The sequence below is a fragment of a genome, unplaced genomic scaffold (genome assembly GCF_019419815.1).
Source record: "Pyrus x bretschneideri cultivar Hongxiangsu unplaced genomic scaffold, Pyrus_bretschneideri_v1 Contig76, whole genome shotgun sequence".
NCBI classification, from domain to species: Eukaryota; Viridiplantae; Streptophyta; class Magnoliopsida; order Rosales; family Rosaceae; genus Pyrus; species Pyrus x bretschneideri.
Window position 1 is genome coordinate 167,115 of NW_025999816.1, and position 12,284 is coordinate 179,398.

A 12,284-nucleotide genomic window follows, 5' to 3' on the forward strand; every position below is an offset into this window, starting at 1 on the left:
ATGCAGATGTCGCCAATTATTCCTCCGTCTTTCTAAGCCTATCTCAAACCGAAGGTTGGCTAGAAAGCTTGTTTTAATCATCCGGTCCTTCAAGATATTAATATTTTAATGAATAGTATGGAGCCATATTTATCTCCATTTCCAATCGAGGGCCAAAGGGTCATAAGGCTCGTTTTAGTTCTATCACAAAAAACCATCTCCAACAGAAGGTCAACGGGTCATAGGGCCAAGTATAATTTATTATTTAAAAACTAAAACTTAAATAAAAAAAAAAATTGTAAAATTGAAGTTATATGTTGGTCAATGTTATTTAATGTTGTTTCATATTGTTTAATGTTGTTTCATGTTACTTAATTTAATTTAATATTGTATAATAGCTTAAGAAGTTATAGGGAAAAAAAATAGAATTTAAAAAATATATGCAACAAATTTTGTAAAATAGAAGTTATAGGAAAAAATATATATAATTTAGAAAAAAATATAAAATGAATTTAGTAAAATAGAAGTTATAGGGGGAAAAAAAGTTATAGGAAAAAAATTGTGTAAAAAAAAAATTAAATAAATAAAACTGTAAAAAAAATATATTTCAAAAATAACGGCTAGCTGACGTCAGCTAGCCGTTGCATTTGAAATTTGGCTTAGAATTCATGTCAGATATAACTGACAGGAATATATTTATTCATGTTGGTTATATCCGACAGGAATGCTAGATTTTCTGGCCCAGCCCGAGGGTTGGCTGGCTGGTTGGATTAGGCCAGCTGGTTGGCCCTTTGGCCCTTTCAGATTTCGTGGGGCCTACGAACCCTTTAGCCTAACCTTCGGTTGGAGACGGTTTTCGGACTATTTTCGGATATCTGGCCCTCTGTATCCTTCGGTTGAAGATGGCCTAAGAAATGACGTCAAGACGTGGTTTAATTTCTCTCTCTCGAGTCAAACTTGTGATGCGCGATGTATTAAGTACGTGCTTGGCTTGGCAATGGCATGCATAAAAAAGAATCCGTATCTTTGTTGGATTCTCTATCTAAGAATTCAAAGATTTGTGAATTGTGTTCATTTATCGTACATTGTACAGTCAATAATTATTTAAAAAAAATTTATTTAAAATTAAACACTAATAATATCTGATAAAAATTAATTGTATAATATAGGATAAACGGATACGATTTACAAATTTTTAAATTTCTTCCAAGGAATATCCGAAAAGAGACCTGCTGGCATGAAAAAGTAACCTTGGTACAGGGAGACAAGGGAGCATTTAAATACACATATAAAAAGCCAAAGAATTGAACAAGGTCTGAAGCCCCCCAGCCAAGACATGGGACCATGATCATATCCCATGGAAAAGGATCCTTTCCTGGGGATCCGAATATCCCGTAATCATATTCATTTATCGTACATTGTACGATCAGAAATTATTTAAAATTAAATATAAATAATACCTAATAAAAATTGACTGCACGATGTACGATAAACGGACATGATTACGGAATCCCCTGGATCCTCAGGAAAATGATCTGGCAAGGATCCTTTTCCATGGGAAGAGATCTCATCGGGATCTCTCCCACCAAGTCCTAGGGATCCAAAGATCCGGACTCTCAAAATTTGATTCAATGGCTACAATTATTATAACTTTTAAAGTGATCCCCTATTTGTAACCGTTGGATCAAATTTCAAGAGTCCGAATCTCCAGATTCCTAAAATTTAGTAAGAGAGATCCGGACATAAAGCTTCTTCATTGATTAACAATCCAATATATAACATATTTTCAAATTATTCAATTTTTAGTAACACACAGAGGCTCATATGATAAATAAATATATTTATTCTTCATAGTTTCTTTGGATTTGAACTTTGACCTTAGTCGCCAAAATTTACTAATTTACAGAGGATGTTAACCATGACAATCATAAACATACAACTAAAAACAATTAAATCTAAAGCATATTCATGCCAAGGACCTGGAGTAGCCATAAAAGTCAAGGAGTGTCTAGATATCAAGAGGCATTTACTGACCCTAGATGCAACAACTGATCATGAATAGGGTAGAATACCTTGTTGGTTTGTTAGCATTTGCAGGGGACCCTTCTATTTGTACTGGCTTAAGTCCTAAGGTTCCCCCTCTCTCTTCGACACCCACTACAATCCCATCCCACCGTCCTTTGTTTCTGACCCTCTTCAAAGATATTAAGGAGTTTAACGACCGCAAGCAATCGATCATTAAGTCCTCACAAACTCTATCGCATTGTATAGTTGAGCTCCCTAGCATCCAGTTTATATCAAACTTGAGTGTTCAACATCTCCAATCAGTTAATCTCACTCGTCAAACCATCCATTTGATTATGCTTTCTTAATCCGTGATTGTCTGGCCAATTCGCGATTTCACAACATCTTTTTCCTGTTTTTTTTTTTTACGTTCACCAAGGTGGACCAATTTGGATTGCTGTGAACCCAAAATTTCCATGTTCCCAAATCAGATCAGATAGAAGTGGATTTCAAGAAACCCTAGAAACCTCAATTAAAAAATGCCCAAAAATGGAAATCAGATGTAGAAACAAAACAAAGATTTAGTTACTTGTCTCCTTATCTCTTTAAATCTTTGGCTCTTTGAGGCATCAATGTCACAATACACTTTCTGCTAGGAAAACAAAAACACTTCCACTTAATTTGATTTGCCTATACTTTCTTGGTCAAGAATTCCCCTTTCATTTTTTTTTTTTTTTTTTTTTTTTTTTTTTTTTGGGTAAACATCCCGGATCTAGGTCACAGACCCGGATGAAAACTTTATTACTAACAAACAAGAGTTGAGCCCAGACTAAACAGAAACGAAGAGAAACCCGAGACATCTGCTATTGCTGCAACCACCTCCACGTCAACGCATCTTGACCCACTGGATCTCACACTCCCAACCTAGCATCTCCTCGCCAATTGCAACTTCCAACCAAGAACAGCTCTTCGATCACATCCACAAACTGGAAAAAACCAACCATGAAGCCCGTGGAAGTCCACAAGTAACGTTGCCAATAAGGGCAGATAGACAGAAGATGATGGTGTTGTGAACACCCGAGCCAGTGAGAACACCGGACCTCTACACACCAACTCAAAGAATCGCAACGAATAGTGATTAGCAGTGGCTACAGATCAAGGTGAAGATGATACAGGAAAAGGGACACCGATGGATCGTGAAGAACAAACAAGATCGGGATTGAGAGAAGGGGAAAAAAGCAGCAGAAAGACAGAAAGGAGAAAGCAACCAGAAAAAGAAAGAAACTGCCACCGACCCCAGCTATGGCTAGGGTCGACGACTCCGAAAATGGACGAAAAAGAAAACTACTCACACAGTCGGTGAGAACATCTCCTAAGCAGAGAGAAAGTCTCTCATAGCATGTGAATGCATAATGCTCATCTTTACTTGTTATAGTCGGCAACAATTTTAGCAAAACTTAACTTTGTTCTTATAGTTGGAGCAATAACAGAAAATGTACATAATAGGAAATTTTGAAATTTCATATGAACTTGTACCTATTTTTCAATTTGTCATACCAACTAAAATTTTAAGCAATTTGTCATCTCACCTTAACTCCGTTGAGTATTCCATCCAAAATAAGTCATGTGTGAGGCACGTGACTTGTGTTCAGGGTTATTTCTATCATTTTAACACCTCACTTCCTTCTATTAAGTTGCATTCAATCAAAACAATTCAATTGTGTTCAGTTTAGCATGTCATGAAATCATATTTTATATGGGCCCTGTAATATGAGAAACGAGTTGAGGTTTGGTGCTAAAAATGGAGTTGTAGATGCATATACGCTGCTCGAACACAACGATCCATATGAATACCCTCGAACACAAAATTTAAGGGTTTTACTAAAGAAAACTAAAGAACTTGTAAAAAGATCTTAAATGACAGAAATAACCTTGAACACAAGTCATATGCCTTGCACATGACTTATTTTGGATGGAAAACTTAACAAAGTTAGGGTGAGATGATAAATTGATGATTTCGGAAAGTTCGTATGACAAATTGCTTAAAGTTTTAGTTTATATGACAAATTCAAAAAGGTGTACAAGTTCATATGACATTTCAAAAATTTTCCCTTAAGTAATACCATTTAACAAACACACGACTAAAGGGGATGCCTCCCATTACCCTTTGATAAGTATTCACACTACTTCACCAATAAATCTAATAAGTATTCACTAGGGTGTATATATTATAAAGATTTCAATAATTGAATGAAAAATAAAATCTTGTTGTATAACAGTGGATGTCCACTCAAAGAATTAAATAATGGGCCCTTCCATTGTTTGCCGAAGCTTGGATCATACGACTCCTATTTTCTATATAAATACAAACTCCACACAACATCAAAGTAATAAGTTCATGGAAGAGCAAGAGAGAAAAAAGAGGAAAAGGAGAGGAGATAACAGAGAGAGTTATTTTGTACTCCTATTATTCTAAATTATAATGAAAGCACCACTGATACTTCGACGACGTACTCCAGTCACACTGATTGTAGAGGAACCTCGTAAATTTTGTGTATTGTTTTATTTATTCCACTGCACACACCGTCAATTTTACAACACGTTATCAGCACGAGAAGCTCTCATGTCAGTAGAAAGCACAACGCCATAAATCCGGTGAAGCACTATCTACCCCTCACCTCCGTTAGCTAAAAAATCTCACAGAATAAAAGGTATGTCCATTTTCTATCTCTCCAACCGTGTGACATCCCACATCGCCCAGGGGAGTGATCCTTAAATGTATATTCCCATCCTTACCTAGCACGAGGCCTTTTGGGAGCTCACTGGCTTCGGGTTCCATAGGAACTCCGAAGTTAAGCGAGAAGAGGGCTAGAGCACTCCCATGATGGGTGACCCACTGGGAAGTTGCTCGTGAGTTCCCAAAAACAAAACCGTGAGAGAATGGTAAGCCCAAAGCGGACAATATCGTGCTACGGTGGTGGAGTCGGGCCCGGGAAGTGGTGCCGCCCGGGCCGGGATGTGACAAACCGTGCCAGAAGCGCCCCACCAAATTCCAGTGAGAATTAAAATTTACAACGACCTGCAGTTGTCACGAGATGAGAAAACTTGTACTTGACAACTGGTTTCTAGAGATCCAGAAGAATCTCATCAAACTTAGAAACCCAGATCGCATTGTTTTCAACAAATCTCGAGGACTTCCATGAATCCTCAGTTGTCTAAGATGGTGATGGAAAGACTAACTCCACACATACCTCCCTCTCTTGTGCCTCCATCAACCCCGCTGTCATCCATGTCTTTGTATGGAGGTTCTTGCTTCGCGATGCCATGTTCTCTAGGTCATGCAAGAACAACGCCAGTCTTTGGTAGCCTTTTGATTAAATTGAATTTGGGCGACCTCCACAACAACCCAGCTAGCCCTTGGATCAAGATTGGCAGAGACAGAGAATGAAGGAAAATAATAAAAAAAAAATTAGGGGGATTATGGAATAGTGAGGCACCATGTGAAAAAAAAAAAAAAAAAAGTTTGGAAATGTGTGGTTTTGGTTGCACCCTAAGAAAAAAAAATAAAAAGAAAATATAAAGGGATTTGAATGGTGCACGGCACCATTTGGTAAAAATAATAAAAAAATTGCAAAAGGGTGCCGACAAAAGAAGAAAAATAAAAACAAATATAAAGGCTTCTGAAGATGCACGGCACCATGTGGAAAGAAATATATATATTTTTGATGTTATTATTATTTATGTAAATGGTGTTGGTTTTAAATCATTTCACAAGTTCTATTTACTTTAAAGCAATTTATTTATCATGGACGGTTTTACCGCTTACTGCTTTAAGTTTTGATTTATGTGAATGGTGCTGAATTAAAGCCCTTGTCACAAGCTTTATTTACTTAAATGCAATTTATTTACTATGGCTGGAATTACCGCCTATTACCGCCTATTGCTTTAATTTATTTATTGTACTTATCTTTTGTTATGATGAGCATATACAGGACCTGAAGTTCCTTGATCACATCAGAACCTGCAGTTTCTTGATCCTCATCATATAAATATGATTGGACCTGAAGTTCCATCATGCAAAAAGATCGGGCAAAAGTCTTTTGATCCTCAAGATCAAGACATGAAGTTCCTTGATGAGTACCGTAAGTTTGAAGTGTCGCAGTGCCTCAACTTAACTATGATAAAGACCAGAAGAGTCTCAGTCCACACCAGAAGTTCCTTATATCCATACTCAAAATGGTTTAGCATAAGTATATATTAAGCGGATGAAATTGATTACCCACGCTCTGCTCATGAAAATGAAATTGCCAAGTTTCTACATGGGGACATGTCATTTTACATGATGCAATATTAATTCGGTTGAGACCTGTTACCAATCATCAATATTTTTCAGTACAACTCGTGTTTGGGCACAAGCCAAACATTACACATTTACGAGTTTTTGGTTGTGTTATCTATGTGCCTATTGCACTGCCACAATATACTAAAATGAGGCATCATCACATACTAGGAATTTATGTTGGATTTGATTCATTATCTATCATTCAATATTTTGAACCCTTGACTAGGGATATGTTTACCGCGTGGTTTACGGACTATCATTTTGATAAGACAATTTTCTCAACGTTAGGGGGAGAAATTCCAGAAGAACGATGAGAAAATATCATTCCAGAATAATGATGAGAAAAGACCATTCCAAGAGCGAATGGAATTTGTCTTAATTTGATTCACAAAGCAATCAATATGAAAATGAAGTAAGAATAATTGAATGATGTGTCAATCAAATGCCAGATGCATTTAATGATGCAAGGAAAGTGATGAAATCACATATACTTGCTTCAAATGTGCCTACAAGAATTGATGTCCCTGTTGGACAATATAATGAGGCAATAAATGATTTATCTGTTGCATGCCTGAAGCATGGCAGACCCTTAGACTCAAAAGGTTCAATCATTCGAAAGAAGAAGAATATAACACTACTGAACTATTGCATTCCCAAAGCATAATTGTTGCATGCCAGAAGCATGATAGTCGTCGCATGGATAAACGTCCCAGAAAGGACAATTCGCAGACATGGGCGTGTTTGTGTCTCATGCATGAAGCATAGTAGAAATATAGATTCCAATGACTCAACTCCCGGAAATGGAGATTACAATCCAAGCTCTATAACGCTCAAGAAGAGGTTATGATCCGCATTCTCTAAAATTATGACTATCCTGGATGAGATAGTGTAATGCCCTTGAAGAGACAATGGGTATCCAAAAGAAATGAAAAGTTTTTATGCATGCGCATGCACTTGAGAATATGGGATCACAAATTGATGATAACCAATGTAATATTGGTTTTTACAAGTAGCTACTAAATTCATCAATGAGCTATGTTGATATTGAGTCCCGTTCTTTTCCGTCGACGAAAGGAAAGATTATTGACCAAAAAAATGTAGAAAGGCAATTACATTACAATTTTGTAAGAACGTGAAAAAATGAACCTATATATGTGTATATAATACAAATAGCCAAAAGATGCTGAACCAAGGAGATTACATATAGGCATTTGTAATACAGTGAAATACAGTCGCATGATATGACACAAGGTTACTCAGTGAAACCTGAAATTATACTCTTGTAAACAAGTTCATATGAATGGAGAATTATATATGAAGGGTTATAAGTCGCCCACATCATATCTCAACAAGTAAATCCCTTAAGTATACATGGAAGCAAGTTGCTCTGTATAAATTTCAAAGGAAAATGTGTCATAAAGTGTAGAAAATCCTTGAAGGATTCAAATTGCATGAAGAAAGCCCCGGAATGGTAAAGCATAAAATATGTACTCGATACCAATGGATGGTATAAATTGTCTTGGTGAGTATTATCACTACGATATTGTTGCAACAAACTAAAATCTCTTACAAGAGTCGATGACATTAGATTGGGACTCCTGAAGAGTCTAGAAAGATTATAAAGTGTTGAAAGGAATATTGTCTCGAACTGCAGATCGAACAATACGCCAACACGAATATTATCCATGATGTTTATGATATTAAAGAATCATATGGATTGAAGATTATGAGTTGAATACTCAAATAATGTAGACACTAAGAATGATCATTTATCTTCGTGAGGGTAAAGATAAATTGATATTTGGTCCAGAAGTACCACATCTTAATGAAGTATATGCTTTATTGTATTTGGCACAATACATTGAATGAAATAAAGCTTATCTATTGATATCTCCAAGAAATTACATGTATGTGCATGCACATGAGTTAAAACAAACAAACAAGATGGAGCCTTCATAAAGGTTGCTCATGTGAAACCTCAATACTCGGCAGTATCCCAGAAGAAGAAGGCATTGGAGATTGATCATACGACGCCTCAGTACTTGGCAAAAGATCAAGAGGGGAAGGCATTAGTTGCCTTCGGAATCTAGCAACGAACCTCTAGTGATCACTTTGAATCCGACTTTCGGATTCCTGCAGCTGGTCGAGTTTTCTTTTCATACTCGTCGAGTAATTATTTGCAAGCACGTGTAACACTCTATTCTCATACTTAAGCCCTCTGATCTCTTGTTTAAGACTTGCCATCTCAGCCATCAATGATTCAACTTGGTGAGTTTGAGCAAGTAGGCGTTGGCCCATATTGGAAACAAAGCCAGCACACTGAACGCTGAGAGCCAATGAGTCTTGAATGGCCGACTCATCAAACCGTTTTGAAAGGATTCTGTTATCCTTTGGAGTGAGAAGATTCCTAGCTACCACTGCAGCGGTTATGTTATTCCTCATCACAGAGTCTCCAACTATAAGAGGGCCATTAGAAGATGAGAATGACGGGTGCCATATATTATCCTGACGTGACTCGTCAGTATCCCTCCCAAGACTCAAATCTAAACAAAGGTTAGATGGGCAAGCCATTTTTAGAAATGATGAAGGAAAAATGAGGTCAGATAAAATCTTAAAGGTGCAAGAAGGGGAAAATTCTACATGCAGCAGTTTTCCGAGCATACATTTTGAGCACAATTGATGTCTCTATAAAAAGAAGAGGCAACAGAGCCACTTGTTCAGAGATCGAAAAGGCACCGCTCTCCGAATTTCAAAAGCCGGATTTCCTAGATCAAAGTTCATCAACATTTCTCAGACACAATCTCAGCTTTTTGGATATCACGTGCAACTTTGTCAAAGATTTCTAACAAAGTTGAAAACACGTAAATCTTACTATTCTAATTAGACCACAGTTGCTAACAAGGGTAAAGGCACAACACCACTACTTGTTGTTGGAAAATCTCTATATATGTAGACATCCGTTCTCCATAACAAGGCAGACTTGCAAGAATAGCTAACTTTTCCTCATCTCCGAGAATGCATCTTCAACAAAGCATCTTGAAATACTCAGTTTTCTTCCTCTCCGAGAATACCTCTTCAAACAAGTCACACCATAGTAAGAGTATCTCATATCATCAAGGACGAGAGCAAGAGTATCTCATATCATGCAATCTCCATGTCCTTTCCTTTGTCTTTGTTCTCACCTGCAGGATAAGGAGAAAGAGAGCAATCAGTCGCCACATGGAATCAAGCTCCTGATCTGGAACTGATTGCCTGAAACCTTTGCCTAGTTGCTTACCTTGCATTGCTCTCAAGTACTCATTTTCAACTGTTGATATGATGTTGGTTATTTACACTGAAGCTGCCAAGCATGATGAGTTGCTGAGAAGTGATGTTCTGAAGGACCATTTAAATGCAAGGGTTGCATTCCACTCCTGCATCAGGGAACAAATACTGCAAGAGAAGATGTCACACCTGCATATAGGAAAACTAGGGAAAATACCACTTCTGCAAGGGGAATAGATAAGACAAGTGAAAATGATACATTGAAGCATGTGGAGACAAGCACAATAAAACACGTGCCGATTCATCCCCGACGGAGCCGAAGATCACTTGTTACGTGGAGCTGCTCATGGTCCCATTTCATTTGAGAACAAGTCCCAAGGCCTTTAAAGAAATCACAAGTCTGATTCAAGATCAAGTGTCCACCACCCTTAAATCGAATTTAGCTCCAAATAAATGAAGTAAATTTAGACCTTTGGAGGAAGTCTAACAGAAGGCCCTCCAGCCCAGTTCAAGAACAAGCATGTGGAAAGTCAACAAGCACAACAGATATAGTAATACTCATCAAGGGGAGCACCCAAAACATATCAAGATTTTAACGAGTCAATCGAAAACTTGTGGCAATCTAAGGGGGAGTGTTGTAGAACAGTGGATGTCCACTCAAAGAATTAAATAATGGGCCCTTCCACTGTTTGTCGAAGTTTGCCTCATACGGCTCCTATTTTCTATATAAATACAAACTCCACACAACATCAAAGTAATAAGTTCACGGAAGAGGAAAAGGAAGAGAGAAAAGAGAGGAAGAGGAGATAAGATAACAGAGAGTTATTTTACTCCTATTATTCTAAATTATAATGAAAGCACCACTGCTACTCCGAGGACGCACTTCAGTCACACTGACTGTAGATGTCACATCCCGACCCGGGGCGGATCACTTCTCGGGCCCGCTCCACCACTATAGCACGATATTGTCCACTTTAGGCTTACCATTCCCTCACGGTTTTGTTTTTGGAAACTCACGAGCAACTTCCCAATGGGTCACCCATCATGGGATTGCTCTAACCCCCTTCTCGCTTAACTTCGGAGTTCCAATGGAACCCGAAGCCAGTGAGCTCCCAAAAGGCCTCGTGCTAGGTAGAGATGAGAATATACATTTAAGGATGACTCCCTTGGGCGATGTGGGATGTCACAATCCACCCCCCTTAGGGGCCCGACGTCCTCGTCGACACACCACGGCCAGGGTTAGGCTCTGATACCAAATTGTCACATCCCGGCCCGGGACAGATTACTTCCCGGGCCCGTTCCACTACCATAGCACGATATTGTCCGCTTTGGGCCCCGACCACGCCCTCACGGTTTTGTTTCTGGGAACTCACGAGCAACTTCCCAGTGGGTCACCCATCATGGGATTGCTCAAGCCCTCTTCTCGCTTAACTTCGAAGTTCCTACGGAACCCGAAGCTAGTGAGCTCCCAAAAGGCCTCATGCTAGGTAGAAATGGGAATATACATTTAAGGATCACTCCCCTGGGCAATGTGGGATGTCACAGTAGATGAACTTGGTAAATTTTGTGTCTTATTTTATTTATTCCACTGCATACACAGTCATTTTTACAATAAATCTCACTTGTCTAAATGAGGGTCATGTGTTTGTGCATTTGAACTGCTAATAGGTAGTTATTTTTGAAATTTGAGTCAAATGATTCATTCAGATGATACATATTTTTATTAGATGTTGCCGTGCCTTTTGCAAAGGTTCAATATATTTTTGTTGTTGAGATACAAAGTTACATATGTTTTTAAAACAAGATGTTGAGTTCTATATAAATTCATAGCCATTGCTTCTCGGTAAAGAGTTTATTCCGAGACTTTATTATTTCTTTTATTGTTAAATATGTTTCGAGTTGTGTCATGAGGGTACAAAATATATAACAGAGTCCGAAAATTGCAGTACTTCGACTTTAAGTTATAAATTATTGAATTTTAGGAGACAAATGTTTACTAAACTATAAGCACGAGGACAGGGGCAAAAATCTGTATTTAAGATTTCATTTATGCAAGCCTCAATCTTCAAGTTTGTCTTTTTTTTTATTTTATTTTTTTTAACTTTCTCTTTAATTGTTTATTTTAATCTTGTACCATTGATGTTGTGATTGTGATTGTCTTTATGATTATTATCATTTCACTATTTTCATATTTTCTATTATTACTCCAACTATGTACATCCACAAGCATGGCTATAAAACGGTCTTCGGTGTCGTAAAACTGAAGTTATAAAGTCCGAAAGATGCCTGAGAGATTGTGGTTTTGTCTCGGTGTGTTTTGAAGACGGCTGGGAGAGAGTTGGAGGAGGAAGAGAGTAAGATAGAGAGGAGTTGAGGAAGACGGAAGAGAGAAGAATTTGAAAAAATTGCAATTGTGTGTGAGTTTTAGGCCATGTTTTGGGGATTGAGGTCAGGTTAGTATAAAATGGATTACAAAATGTTAAATAAGGACATTAAAAATGCACAATATAAACATAGCAAAGACATGTAAGGCAAATTTTCAAGTTTTTATTTAAGAGTCGTTTACAAATCTCTCCTTCATACTTTTATAACTTATTGATCAATTTTACTGAGACCTGAAAATCTCTAACCAAGCATAACTTTACTTTAGGGTCGCGAAAGAGTAATTTGTATTTAAAAAATAAATAAAAATGTA